At 42.3% G+C, this 15,769-nt stretch overlaps 1 protein-coding gene across 2 annotated transcripts in view; it reads right to left on the bottom strand.

The window, feature by feature from the left end:
• The window catches only part of iqsec3a (IQ motif and Sec7 domain ArfGEF 3a), an 81,133-nt gene that overhangs the window by 64,141 nt on the left and 1,223 nt on the right, over nucleotides 1-15,769 (bottom strand). The gene's annotated exons all lie outside the window — the stretch shown is intronic.

The raw sequence follows: 15,769 nt of genomic DNA, 5'->3' as shown, positions 1-15,769 counted from the left end.
GGGCGTAGAGTCGTGAACTCCTTTCTTAAACACCATTAGGGCATGTTTTCTCTTTCAGTGTGTCCTTCGTTGCTCAATGCACAAATCTGTACTCTTTTAGATTTACTGGGGTTTTATATATTATATATGTATATACTTTAAAAGCCAAAGAGCTAAAGTCAATAATTACTTCTGCACTGAAGTTGTGACTCTTCTCAAATCTTCTTTACCCTAAAACTAAGCCCTTCTTTTCTCTGTCTGGTAACATTAATGTATACCTTAAAATAAATCGAGAATACTCCTAAAATCCATCCTAAAACATCCCAAAATCCATAGACTTTTGACCAGTAGTGTATATAATAACATTAAATATACCGTAGACTACTAAATCCTCACAATCCTGGATGGCGGTGACATTGATGCAGCGTCTGCCTCAGGTCCTGTTTTCTGTTTCTTAACTACATCCTGTTTTACTTTGAAATGCTCATCACTCTCTGTCGCTGCAGACACTTTTACTTCCTGTTCTTGCTCTTTTTTTTTCCTCTTCCTGCCTCCAGTGATTTGCTTGACACGTCGTAATGACTCACACCTGTTTCTCGTTCACTCATCACCTCAGTTTGAAATGGTGCCCAGTTCACGCTCCACTCTCTGCCAGATTGCTTAAGAGGCTCCAGCCATTTCCCCTCGTGTCTTTTCTCCTATCATTTACTATTTCTTGGACTCTGATATGAGATTATGTTGTGGCCACACGCACAGAAATATGTCCAACATGCACACGTGACACTGATTTATGGCCACAAGTTCGATTTTGTACAAGCACAAAATAATTTATTTGTGGCTTCCTTTTAACACCAATCCTGCGAGGGCTTACTGGACACCTGGGTAACCAAATGGAGCGCACCTTTCCGAAGACAGTTTGTCCACACATGGTGAGTTTATATTTTATATTTTGTTATATTTCGTTAAAACAAGTGTCTGCTGAGACCTTTAAAAACATTTTATCCATATTGTGTTGCTGGCTTACATGGTGTGTCATGCTTGTCTAGAGACAATTGAATAGTGAAAACATAGAGCAAGTGATTGTTGTTAAGGGTCATTATACTCATAATGTGTGTTTTTTGTTGCTTCCTCTTGGATGTAACGATAACTTCTCTTGCCTGCGTGACAGACTTTTTTGGGTATTTGTCGTTGCTCAGGTCGGGGAATTACGACCAATAGGTACGATTTAATAGGCGCCCCCTAGTGGTGGTATAATAATAGCAATTAGCTTTGTATTACTAGCATAGAGGGAGTATTCTTGGAAAAATTGTGCTTCACAACCTCAATTTTGAGTCGAGAAATATCTTCATTCTTTTTTTTGTTACGTGCCCACCAGCGACACATTCCGCACTTTTTAGAGCCAGTCGTAGGGGGGCGGGACCTCATTCCCAGAATGTAAACAGTGTCCGCCATCTTGGCTAACAGTTACGCTAACTGGACTAAGTGTCACTGGCAGGCACGTAACAATAAAAAGAATGAAGATATTTCTCAACACAGGGGAAACTGAGGTTGGGAAGCACAATTTTTCAAAAATACTAGCCCTATTCTAGTAATACAAAACTAAATGCAAATTGTTGAAGTATTCCTTTAAAGAATTGTGCTTTGGTTTGAAATTGAGTGGTAAGAATAACGACCCATAGTTAGGTTTCAGTTGGAGGGCAGGTCGGTCATGTCTGCAGCTCTGTAGCTTTCTAGTCATGTGGTTCTCTTTTATGTTTACCTATTATTGATCGATTTGACTGACCGCATGAGTATCAAACCCTGTTTTCATCTCGTAAACTCTTTCTGATTCCCGCCGCGCCGCGTCCTTCGTTTCGAGTACACGTGTACACGCGCAGTCGTTGCAAGACTTACGCAAACATTTCCTCCACAAGACGTCAGCGCGGACGCTTTCTTCTCTGCGCACATGAATCAGAAAAATACCAACACTACAAGCCCGTGCCTCTACTTTCTCACACACACACACACACACATCTCCTTGAACGTTGAGCACTGTTTGATCAGTGCAGGCACTGAAGATTAAACTGAACTTGCATGACCTGCTTTCTGATGTTCCACAGCAATGAATCCGTCCCCTTGCCTGAGCTCACTAATACCACCTATAAAAAAAATATAAGCTCTTACACACACTGGTTGTGTTGGAGTCCGAGTGTAATCTGCACACCGAGCTTCCATTGTATGTTGTTTTAAACTTCTCGCGTCTAACGTGTTTGTCGATGCGCTCCTCCCTGTGCCCAATTCAGCTTTGCTGCGTCAATAGCTCTGGCAGATCCAGCTCAGTTCAAGTGATGCACTGAAGGAGACGGTTGGGGGAGGAGATCAAATCTCACAATAATTGATGGATTTCGTTTTCACGGACCATTTCCTTGGCAGTCTGAGGGGGGAAAGCAGTAAACGCGCAGCTCACTGAAACAACATAATGTGTTGTGTTTACAGTCTGGCCCCCAAAGGTGAAACATGCTAAATACAAATCCGATTGACCTTGAGGAAGGAAGCAAACAAGGAAGTGTATTAGTGTTGAGGCTGAGGCATTTAAGGTCGCACGGCTGCCTCATGGTGCTTTGGTTTAATGCAGCGTTGTGAGATAGATGTAGTTTAGAGTCGAGGTCAAAGTCCAATCAAAACCTTATCTTTGTCTGATGTGTTTGTTTGCCTGTTTTTTTGGCTCTGTTTGCATTCTGTGCCTCATCTCTCTTTCTTGCCACCTGTGGGGGGGGGGTTAAACAGCCTTCCACCAATACAAGCAGGCATTGGCGTCACAGCCCTGGAGATTGATTTACGTCGTTAAAAAATATATATTCTCTTCAAGTCTCCGCAAGTCGACTCATCTCGCGGCAGTATAACTGGAAACCTTTTGATGCTGCTAAACAAAACAAAAAAAAAGGAGAAATGTTTCTTGTTGTAAGGGCTATTTTATCGCTGTGTTTTACCGGCTTAAAGGGTTTGAGGGCAGAAATGAATTCAGTACACATACGCAGTGTTTTATGGTGGAGTGCACACGCTTTAGTGGGGTGATAATGATCTTTTCAACTTGATGCTGCAAAGGATTAGTAGCCCGACTAAAGTGAACTTCTCTCTCTCTCTCTTTTACTGCAGTAATTGTACACACACAAACACAGACACACAACACTTCTTCATCTTTCTGCCCTAAAAGCCTTCTATACCAATCCCCCAGTGCACACGCACACTGAATTTAAAATAAAAAAAGCTTTCTTAAAAGGTTTACATCAACGTGGACTCTCGGCCTGTCCCAAGCGGCTTAGCCCTCCTCCTCCTCCTCCTCCTCCTCCTCCTGCTGCTGCTGCTACAAGAGGAAGTGAGGGAGCTGGAGATGCACAATAGGACGAGGATACAATTCCCATGACAACGTGAACAAAGGAGAAAAAAACATTTCATACTTCTATTAAAAGAAAAAAGCTCTTGACTGTGCTGGTGTCAGGAAAAGCTCGCTGAGGTTTATTCACAAGTTCCAGATCTTATTATTCAGGCCTCGTTGATTCCTCCGCGGCGGAGTAATGGAACAGTTTCTGCTGCATCACAACATCTGAAGATCTATGTTAGAGATGGAAACATGGTGTTTGCCTCTGCTGGCCCATCGTTTTCTTTCCGTGACTCATGTAACCTATAATATTTTGATTCAAAAAACAGTTTAATCTGCGAGTCCAGGTTACTCTTCTGAGAAGATAAAGTGTTTAGAAGGAGATTTACGAGGTCAAGGAAACCTTCACTGTTTACCTGCCTGTGGTCCACCAACATAAACTTATTTCATATCCACCTCAGGGTTTAACGTCAGGGTTTTATTTTAGCGTAATGGTAATGGCGAGGGAGTTTTAATGTGAAAATTGGTCATTCTAAGGGGAACATTGTTCTTTTTACGCCATATATTCTTGATTATTGTACCTTTTTTGTATCTTGGCAGTGTGTAACCTTCACAAAGGACGTGCCAGAACTGCCCTGGTGAATTTGACATCTCTCAAAGAGAAACAATGCAATTTAAGCGGCAGTCCAGACGGCCCCGGCCTTCCAAATATGGTTAATGTATGCTAACGTCAGGATTGGCTCTTGGAATCTGATGGGGATGGTTTCCATGGGCTTGGCAGTTGCCATGCAGTGATCGACATCGGCGCGCCTTTGTTGTGGGGGAAACTTGGGGTGGCAGATGTTACGTGTTGCCAACGTTGTGAGTTTTGTGGCTGAATGTAAAGTACCGACACACTAGCTCGCTAGAACCCTGCAACCGCCAATTGATTGTTCGTGTCACATTTGAAAAGGATTTTCCTCGCGATGTTCTTGAGATACGACAAACACAATCTTGAGATGAACAGCCAGGAGGTGGATTGGTGAATGATGGACGGATGGATGGATGAAAGGATGGCAGTCACCAATACTGAGTCATCACTGGTTCCCCTCGGGGAAGCTTCTTGTCTCTGTATGTTAGCACTGCGATGGACTGGTGACCTGTCCAGGTTGTACCCCGCCTTACGCCCTGTGTTAGCTGAGATTGCCTCCCCCCTCCCCTCCCCCTTATGTGCAGAGTAAAGCGGTATAAAAATGGATGGAAGGATCTAAGAGTCAGGTTTTGATGGCATTCCCCCTAAAAAAAAATAAAAAATCAAAGGAGATCATTCTCGGTTCTGTCATTTTACATTTACGAGTTCCTTCAGGTCATCTCACATCTGGTGGTTCCCTTGTCATATAAAACTAAAAAGAGATGACATTTTACATTTAAGCATTTAGCAGACGCTTTTATCCAAAGCAACTTACAAAGGAGGAATAAGCTACATAGAAGAAGAAATCCACTCGTAAATCTAGTCTCTTTGATCGGATCAAGCCAATGTAGATGAATGAATGAATGAATGAATGCATAAAATGAAAATGGTGTCTATGGCGGACTATATGAATAATACTAATAATGCTCCTCATTTTAATGGCAGGGCATTGAACAACACAGCTTTTTTCATTTCCGGTGACAAAGTGAGGCCACAGTCTTTTGGGCAGCCGTGCAGGAAACACAGTAGCGTTCACTTTGCCAATTTTCTGCCAAGTTGTGCGTGACAGGAGGCGGGCGCCTGGTCGTTACCGAGAAGAACGATGGCATGCTTTATTTTTGAACTCCTGCAGTTCTGCCACACGGCTCCTGCTGGGACGCGAGCGAGATGTCAGGGATAAGCAGACGAGGTCCGAAAATAAACATTGTGAATGTTATGCTGCTCTTTTCTTTGGCGCTCACTATCCCCCCCCTCGTGTGGTTTAGGCACCAGTGTCACAAAAAAAAGAAGAAAAGAAGGTAAACTGCGAGGATTTGAGCCGAACAAAACACAGACATTACAGTCAGTCAATTTGCCATGAAAGCATCAGTTTATCCTTCTGTTTTCGTCTCATCTCCAGCTGGTGCCTCCACCACTGAGCGGTTTTAGCAGCTCGTATTGAGCACCGAGCAACAATGTGTTGCTGCAGGACCATCTGCCGAGGACCTGGCACTGGCTCCACTCTCACATTCTCCGTGCTTGACAGCCGTCAGAGTGTGACACGGCTGTCACACGTCAGCCACACGTCGGGGCTGACGGCGGTGAATTCGGTCCTCCAGGTTTGCATCAGTCGCCGTATATTTGCATTTGCGCTGAAGTCATTTATTGCAGTTATTCCAATAATGTCATTAGTCTCGTTCTCAGACCGTGACTCATGCAGACAGTCCTGCTTATGCCGTTTTGCTTCTTTGCTCCAAACGGAAACTCTCCAATGTCATCTCTAATCATGTTCCACCCCCCCCCACAACCACCCCCACCCCCGGCACTGTGTACCTGATGATGTAATCCTGGTGTCAAGGAGTCGACGCGCAGAGCATGGGTGACATAACCACAGTGCAGAGGAAGGGCAAGATGCTTTTCTGGTCATCTGAATTCCGCAAATATCTACTCTGCAGACTCGTGTCACGCAGCAGGAACACAACACTTAATGCACACAAACACACACACACACACACATTACTTAGTCATTTCTAACTGCAGCCTCGAGGAAAAGACAAATTCTGAGTTTGACCGACGTGAGATAACAAAGCTCTCTTTCGGAAGAGATGACTAAACGTTAAAAACTATACGTGAAGAGTGCACAATAGCACCTTTTTTTTGATTCGTGTGCATAATATAGGCCGTGGCTGAGCCTCGGTGGAGGATTTTGTGATATGTTTAGAAGAGCAGGGAAAGCCGATTGGACACGCCGTGCCTGTTCACATCAGCTCTGCGATGCCTAGAAGCCTGAGGTGGACTGTTGTGAACGTTACTCTGGGTCCTATAGTTAACCACACCTGACATTTCTTCAGGCTAGTGTGTGTGTGTGTGTGTGTGTGTGTGTGTGTGTGTGTGTGTGTGTGCACCGGTTTTTGTTAGCTACTACCTCTTTAGGACCTTTTCTGGCAAAAACCCTGACCTTGTCAGGACCAGTAGCTCTCTTGGAGACCCAAACCTGGTCCTGACCTCCAATTCTGGCGAACTCTGAGGTCAAGTTTAGGGCTTCATGTGAATGTGGCCTTAACACACATGCGCACACACACACACACACACAGATGTTTGCACTGCTGTTCTTGTTAGAACACTGCGTTGAATTCCATTCATTTGGACAGCCTAAAGAAAATGTATCCGAAATTAGATTCTGCCTCATTGGGACCAGGTTTTGGTTTCCTGATGAGGTCAGAAAAAAAGTACACACACATTTGCTCTTCACTCATAGTGAGGACCCTCATAGACATTCCCTAACCCCTTACCTTAACCTTAACCATCACTACTAACACAATTTTAACCCTAACCGTAAAACCAGGTCTTAACCATCAAAAAACCCTTTGAAGATGTGAGGACCAGCCAAATATGTCCTCACTTTGTATGGTTTATATGATTTCCGGTCCTCACAAAGCCGCAAATACAAGAACAGTCTGGTTTCCATGACGTCCGAGGACATTACGTAGACTAACTCGAACCTTAACCCTAACTACTACTAAATCCAAACCATACAACACGTCTTCAGCTTATGGGGACTTGACTTTGGTCCCCACAACATGAGTAATACCTGAAACACACATAAAGTATACTAGTACACATGGTGCAAAACAATCACAATTGTGTGTCGAGGGATTTTCTGCACTAAGCTCTCAGGAGGTGAAATCTCTGCGACAGATGGGGGAGAGGTAACTGCACATTGTTTTCCTTCTCTTCAGGAACCATTAGTTGATAAACACACTGACCACTGTGAGTGGCAACATGGTGTCAGCTCAGAACCAGTGAGGGATTCCACCGTCCACCGCTGCCTTTTCCTCAAAATTCAATCCTCAATTTCCATTTAAATGGGTTAATAAATGACTATAGAACCACGTTTACATGTAATGATGTTTTAACATTGCAGCGCAGCATACGTTAGCGGCTGTAAATTGCCAGCTAATTGTACGTTGTAAGGTTGTAACTCTTTACTGTGGCAGGAGTAAAAGCTTGGCCTTTGCTGAAATTACAAGCCTCGGTTTAAGTTATTTCTCCTTAAATATACCCTATTGTAATTGTGTTTCTCCTTTATATAATCAATGTGGCTTTAAACGTCATAATAATACACTTTTGTTTTATCTTTCTGATAATGATAATAGTAATAATAAAGGGATGAATACAAAATAATCTTAGCTCTTCAGTGAAATGATCTGCTTACACCAGATTAAGAGACGCCAGACGACGACGCTGATGTCACTTCCATCTGTGACCACAACCGCGAAATATGTCACTAGCATACCGATGACACACGCACACACACACACTGATTACTCATCAGACTCACTGTTCACTTTGTGTAATGACAAATTTTGACTCGGTGTCGACTCAGCATTCTAAACTAATTAAGAGGTAAGAAGAAAAACTACCATCACACAACAAGTATGATCCATTTTTACCTGAGACATGGGGAAAAAAAAACGAGCCTTGATTTTTTAAATCATTGACTATTCCGCAGATCTTCACAGACGGCTGTGCATAATGCACCCGAGTAACACGGCGCGATGATGGGGGGTGAAAGATAATGAGGAACCTTTCTCCTTATTACAAGTCAGTGTAGCGTCAAAATTATTCTGAAGCTGTTATTTTAAGGTCAAATAGTTTCTCAAATTTAAATCACTAACGTTAATGTGCTTCTTAAGCGAGGTGTCACACAACTTACTGATCAGCGAAACTTTTCTGGGGAGTCATTTTAATGTTCACCTCTACCTCTGCAGAGTCTGAAGATGATTTGGAGTAAAGGTTCTTGATGTCCAGAGGTGGAAAGTAATGAATTAAATTTACTCAAGTTACTGTAATTGAGTAGCTTTTTTGTGTAGTTTGAAAATTTGTAATTTTACTTTTACTTAAGTACGTTTTTGGGGGGGTTTTGGACTACGTTTTAGGGACAGGTGAATGATAGGGACAGGTGAATGATGAGGACAGGTGATTGATGACAGGTGAATGATGAAGACACAGGTGAAAGATGAGGACACAGGTGAATGATGAGGACACAGGTGAAAGATAGGGACAGGTGAATGATGATGACATAGGTGAATGATGGAGACAGGTGAAAGACGGGGACAGGTGAATGACAAATGCCTTATTAATTCTAAACAGTTGTGAGATTTGTGTCCCTTTGACCTTTGAGACCCCAACCTTGTTAAAAACTTTTTTTTACTTGTACTTGAGTACATTTTTAGACAAGTATTTTTACTTGTACTTGAGTAAAAATGTATCAAAAATAGTGCTACTTTTACTTGAATATTCCAGTACTCTGATGTCATGTGTGCAGGTTTAGAGTACATGAAAGATGGAGGCTGTCACGATAAAGGGTTATTAGCACGTCGCAGGTGGAGCTCGTGTTTGGCTGAGCTCCAGGCTCATTGATCCGAGAGCACCAGAACAAGTAGACACTGCAGCATCCAGCAGGCTCTCAGCAGGCCTACGCCGTAATATATGCTACAACCTACGTGTGAGTGTGTGACTGTGTGAATGTGTGTGTGCTGACCTGCTCCCACTTTGTTCCCGAAGGAGAAGCGCTCCGGTGGGAGAGGACATACAGGCGATTCTGTATATTCAGGTTGATTTGAGGCCAGTGCAGGAGGAAAATGAGGACACGGTGGGCGAAAAGGAGGAGCCACTGTCGAAGCAGAAGTGTTAAACAATTAATCATTTTCAAATTAAAATCGCAGTTTGAAACAATGCCATTAGCGAATCCCAAAGGCAGCAACTCAATTCTTCTGTTTTTGATTGTTCCATGCAAATGAAAAAAAGCTGTAGTTCGTACACGTGAGAAACAAATTATATCTTGTTCTCGTCCTTGCAAGAGAATATGTAGTACTGTGCTAAAAATAATGACATTGTGCATGTATCAATGCAGAGAATAAATATAGCAACGAATGCTGTGACGGTAGTTTTGAAACATAAACATCACCTTAGATGCAGTACAGAATAAAGGCCTCTAGGTGGCAGCTGGACAGATCGCCAGTCCATCACAGGGCCACATGGAGACAAACAATCATTCCCTCTCGCACTCACACCTACGGTCAATTTGGAGTGTCCAATTTGCCTAATCCCCAAATCTGCGTTTTTTTTGGAAGTGCAGAAAGGCTAATAAGGCAGCTGTTGTAAATTCTGTGAAGGATCTGGTCATTATTCAAAATAATAATAATATACTGTATATCTCATATTGTGATACGTAATGTCATGAGGTTTTGGGAAATCTGTAGCCACAGGTCTGTTTTGGGACTAGGTCATACGATCCCTTAGTGATTTGCACTCCTGAGGTGGGTTAAAGCAGGCATCCGAGGGGGTTTTGTGGGTAGGAGCCATGGTACCGTTTATGGGCAAGTTCAGGGCCTCCCCGGTGTTTCGATGACGGGCCAGAGGGCTCATTGGCAACACCTGGCGTCCCAGATGTGCCCTCCCCTTAGCTCTTAGCCCTTCTGTGCCACGGATGCTATTTTGGGGCCCAGGTGGCGTCTTTCCTCTTCATAGAGAGCCATCGTTTTGCCTGTTCAGAGTTGTTGAGAGGGCTTTGATGGCTTGGCGTTGGACTTAGCCTCGAATTCCCAAGTCCTTAAGCAGCCCGGTAGTTGTTTGTCCCACAAAGCCTCTGCAGCAGGCTTCCACTGGCCAAACATTGGTTTTCAAGCCACGTTGCCCAGCATTGGCTGCCAGATCGGCGTACTGAAGGCACAGCATCCTCCCAGGGCACAGTCAGCTCTGTGATGTACACCTTGTGAAGTAAGGAGGACCAGAGCACAAGGTCTGGTCTCAGGTACATATTGGCGATCTCCGGTGGGAAGCACAGCCTCTGAATATTGCTGTGTTGGGTAAAGTGAGACATATTCTGGAAGAAAGAGTGTTGCACATTCTATATTGCTCACTTGTATTACGGTGTTTGACTTGTGTGGAGGTTTGCAGGAGCAACCATTTTGTATACTCCAAAAAAGGAACTGTACATCATGTTGTGTATGTTAGGAACACACAAACATAGTATTTCTGAAGACCAACTGTCCTACGTTTATGGATTTGGTTCCCTTTAGAACTGCTCGAATAGTCGTACAAAGCAGAGGATCATTTACTTCCTTTCGCAATGTATTCACTGACAGAGAAGACACGTATAATATAATCTAAAGAAAGGCTTATGTCTGTATTAATTTGAAGAGCAGGCGCGTTTCTTCATTTTTGTGGAACAGTTTGGATAATGAAATCAAAGGAAGCAGAGCAGTTTATTATACAGTTTAAGAAAATGCTTTAAAAATACTATACTTTCAAGATATAGAGAAGAGGAAGTGGGAGGTGTTGAGTGTATGGTAATATGGTCTAGTTTAGACCTGATTTAAGTTGAATTTACGGTGCAAAAGAAACCAGATAAGTGTCATCCTTCTCTTTTTCGAGCAATACTTTTTTGTTTGATGCTCATAAAAAATCACAATGAAATGTCTCGCTGCCAGTCCTCACGTGACACACTAGCAACAACGAGTGTTTTGCGTGTAAAATGGCAGCGAGAGAGCGTACGAGGGCAGCAGAGACACATATAAGCACCTATGACAGTCCTGGAATTGCTGCCGATCAGACACGCCTGCACCTCGAGCACTCTCCACTTCACCTACGCTTATTGCCAACTCCTCACAGTCCAGCCTTCTCACATTCTCATTTTAGCACATGGAAGCCAAGGACAGGGTGGACTGAGGGCTGCAGCTGAAGCCAGCAATAGATTTAAACAGTGGAGAGCCTGATGGTTGGCGAGGATGGGACTGAATACTGATCCAGACTGCAGAGGTGGATATACTGTACGCATTAGGGCTGCTGGCAACAATCTGCCCATACATTATACATCCCAAATCTGGCGTGGTGATGTGTATATAAATGTTGAGATTCTTTTATTTTTAGATATGCATATTGCATAATATGCAATATACTGCATATTTCACCAATACAGTGGGAAACCACTGTATGAAGAATATTTCCATATTGTTACGGCACTTCAACGTCTCACATTTTAGTGATTTATACTGATATTTACTTGTACTTACTAGTATGTTAACAGAGTAAAAAGAGAATAAAACTATCTTATTCCTACACGAATTAAATGAAGAGAATGAAGTCCATCTTTATAATATGATAATTATGATTATAAATCATTATGAATGTAATAAAATGATGGTAGCCTATAGTAATTACATTACTATTGACCTAAATATATAATACTTTGGAACTGACATGGTATTACTGTAATATTATCTACTTATGACTCCTTAAAATTTTATTTTAGCGTAAGGGTTGGTGCAGAATGAAGCCAAGTCACTTTGAGACAAAATAAAAACTTTACGTTACATGGTAGCAGCTGCAATCACTTTATAACGTGTACTGAAGTAACTCAAACAAATAAAAAGAAATGGGTGAGGTATAATCTGCCAAATATTAGCCTTGTGAATCAAACCAAGTGATTCTGAGGCAAAATTAAAAACCTATCTCACATGGTAGCAGCTGCAATGACTTTATGGCAAATGAGCATTTTATGGGTTGTACTGACATATTTAAAGTTATTCAAGCAAGCATAAAGGATTGGTTGAGGTATAATCTGCCAAATATTAGCCTTGTGACTCAAACCAAGTGATTTTAGGCAAGATAAAAACTGTACGTTACATGGTAGCAGCTGCAATCACTTTATAACAAGTGTACTGAAGTTACTGAAGTTATTCAAACAAATAAAAAGAAATGGGTGAGGTATAATCTGCCAAATATTAGCCTCGTGAATCAAACCAAGTGATTTTGAGGCAAAAATAAAAACCTATCTCACATGGTAGCAGCTGCAAATGAGCATTTTATGGGTTGTACTGACATATTTAAAGTTATTCAAACATATATAAAGGATTGGTTGAGGTATAATCTTCCAAATATTAGCCAGGCAGCCCAGCCTTCCAAATATGGTTGCTAACGTCATGATTAGTGCTTGGAATCTAATGCTGCTAACGTTGAGAGTTTTGTGGCTGAAAGTCAATGTGTGCACAATCTACAGCAAGAATTTCAGTGCCGATACTAGTAACAATGTGAGGAAGTATTACAGTCGGAATACCGTGCGTGTCGGCCGCAAGTCATAGCGCAACGAGCCGATACGCTACCGTGCGCTAGCTAGAACACTGTTACTACACTATTACATTGCTATTACAAGGTGGAAGTTGCATTAGGAATAATGTGGTATTACTTTAATATTGCCAACAATATTCAGACCACACTATGACTAAGGAGAAGATAAGCACACAAAGGAAGGAGAGGATAGAAAGGAGTAATGAGGCAGGTGGAAAAAGCTGTATCATTTGCGGGCTGCGGATTTCTCAAAGATGAGGGGGAAAGAGAATAAGAAGCTGAAACGAGTGGGAGGCAGAAATGGAAGGAGGAGGAGGAGGAGGAGGAGGAGGAGGAGGAGGAGGAGGAGGAGGAGGAGGAGGAGGAGGATGGCTGAGGGTTTCCCTCAGATCACACAGGCCTCTGAAGGTTCCTCCTCAGACTCTGTAACACAATCACTTTCAGACCGTGTGAAGTGAAGGCTCGTCATCACAGTAGAAGGAAAACTTTTCAACCACACTGGTTGTTTGGAGCTGAGTAACACAGCCTGCCTTAGAATTATGCCACAGGAGGAAATGAGAAAAGGCTGAAGCAAGAGAGCGGCAGGCGTTTACTTTTTTATTTGAAGCTTTGTGGAGGATTTTCAGCCTCGCTTTTTTTTTTTCCTCAAGTGAAAAGGCAGATGATTTGGCATCACAGCATTACGAATAATGTAGTTCCTTAATTCACATTATTAAAATTCATCTATATTACTTCTTCTATAATATCAATATTGCAAAGGATCAATTTACATGTTTATCACTTTCTGTCCTTAACGACGTTGACGACCAACAATAAAATGGTTTCTTGAACTTTCAGGGGCAAAATCAACATCTTTATTTATATATCGACCGATTTCATAATTTTCTTTAGGGTTTAAGCAAGTTTTGGCTCCTTAAATTCTAACATATCATTGTTAATAAAGTTGCATCAATTATATATCTGATAGAAACTAAAAGAAAATACAAATATTTTGTGATAATCATCCAAAATATTGATATAAAAGAGCTCATGGCTGTAAAAATCCAGGGGTTTTAAAGGGATTTACAGAATCCGAGCTTGGTGTTTTTCCAAAAATGCCACACTTCTACTCTTATTTATTCATAACATAACATAACAAAGACCACACCCAACTATCTTCAGCTCATGATTCAATCAACGTGCAGGAAGAATGTCGATAAATGGAGGGAAAGTTTGTTCTAAGCCTAAAAATGTCTATCTGGACTATTAGACTCATTATAACCATAAAAAGTGCTTTTGACAATTTTTCCAGAATAACCTTCAATATCTGGCAGTTATTAACAGTTTACTGCATGGTAAAATAGCATATGAACAATTTAGAAAAAGAAAGCGTTGGAGTCTTTCCGACAGCGCAAACCGTCGCGTAATCACGGTGACGCAGAGTGAAACAACCGTGGTGTGTGCCGACAATCGATGCACTAATTGGAAATGACCCTGTTGCGTCACACGTCCATGCCTTTCACGTATCACTGCGTTTAAATTAAAGACAGTGAAGGAGACAGTATGCTCTCTCTGTCTCCCCTCCCTTTCATTGTTCATCATTCTGTATTAGTACCTGTCAGAAGGCACCCACTTATTTAATCCAAACCCACACCTAATCTGTGTGTGTGAGTGTGTGTGTGTGTTGGTGTAATTTCTAGTCTCTACGCTAATGTGCACGACCCTTCCTGACCCGCACCTTCAGGAATTATGTCTTTAATGACACAACAGATCAACATAGATTAATGCACAACAATGCAAACACAGCCAAGTGGAACAGATGGGGCTCTGCACGGTGCATTGTGTGTGTTATTGTGTTTGTTTGTGTGTGTGTGAGACACTGAAGGGAATACGTGTGACCTTGGTGGAAGCGTTCAGCACCACATACAGCGGCTCTGAGACGTATACGTGTATGTTTATGCTCCATTGCTTCATTTTCTGTTTAAAAACAAAAATAAATTGCTTCTGACTGATAGTTATGCAGAGGAATCACAAGGAGCTGATGGCAGACTGCAGGGAGACGGTGACACGGGGAAGATTCATTCTCCAGAAAGACAGTGAGACAAAGCTCAAGGCCAAGCGATGACACGATCACCTTGTCATCAGTAATGTTTGACTGAACAGAGCAAGTGTGTAGGTGGTGAATACTTATGCAAATATTTCTAATTATTAACAGAGAGAGAGAGCGACGTCGTTTCAGTTAAAAGCATATTCTAATCAAGGTCAGAAAATGACAAAAGCCTATACATCATGACATCACACTGTGGAGTGTGAAGGGTCACCAGTGATTAGAAATGGCCCTGAATAAATGCACCAATGTCACTCATACACTGAGTGGATCTGCTTTATTTGATGAGAATATAGTGCTTTTTTTGCAAATCACTAAATGTGTCCTCGTTCTGGATATAAATGATGACACAAGCGCACTATACTACGCATTTCTATGCATGTTATTTCAAAGAAATCCAAGTTAAAAATGCACCGGTGACCCAAATAAATGTGCGAGTAAAGCCAATCCCGAGCTCAGACTCTGTCATTTCTGCATTCTCTCTCCTCCTCACCTGTTCAAAAACCGCTGCCTCATCCGTTGCCTACAAACAATACTCGGTTTATTCCATCTGCAAACACAGAAATCCAGGACAAAGTAGTGCAACACCAACCAGAACGAACGCCCCCTATTATTCACACAAACTTCACTTGGAGTCGCCCCCTCCCCAAAAAAAACCCACTTAATCTCCAGTGTCTAATCCCGCTGACTAGTGACGGTCTCCCCTGGTGCAGAATTAATAAACCGCCGCTGTTAAAATGCCAGCCATGGGTCCTCGGAATCAATATCCATTAGGCATTCAATTGATTGAAGAGGGCAACAACCGCATGAATAATGTGGAAAATACAGCAGGAGCTTGAATTACCTGTCAGGAAATGAAGCCCTAGCTTGTCAGAGAATGCGTTTTAGCCAGAATTATCGTGACGTGACAGAACCCGGACTCTTTGACGTCTAAATGTTCACTTTTACTCCGAGAAGAGAGAGAGAGAGAGGGATGACTGTCGACACGGAGTGGTTTTAAATATTTTATCTCGATGACCTTTTTGGCCGTGGCTCTGTGGCTTCACTCCATCATTTCCCCCACATG

Source organism: Solea solea, chromosome 3, assembly GCF_958295425.1.
Source record: "Solea solea chromosome 3, fSolSol10.1, whole genome shotgun sequence".
Lineage (NCBI taxonomy): Eukaryota > Metazoa > Chordata > Actinopteri > Pleuronectiformes > Soleidae > Solea > Solea solea.
This window is presented reverse-complemented; position numbering and strand designations above follow the sequence as displayed.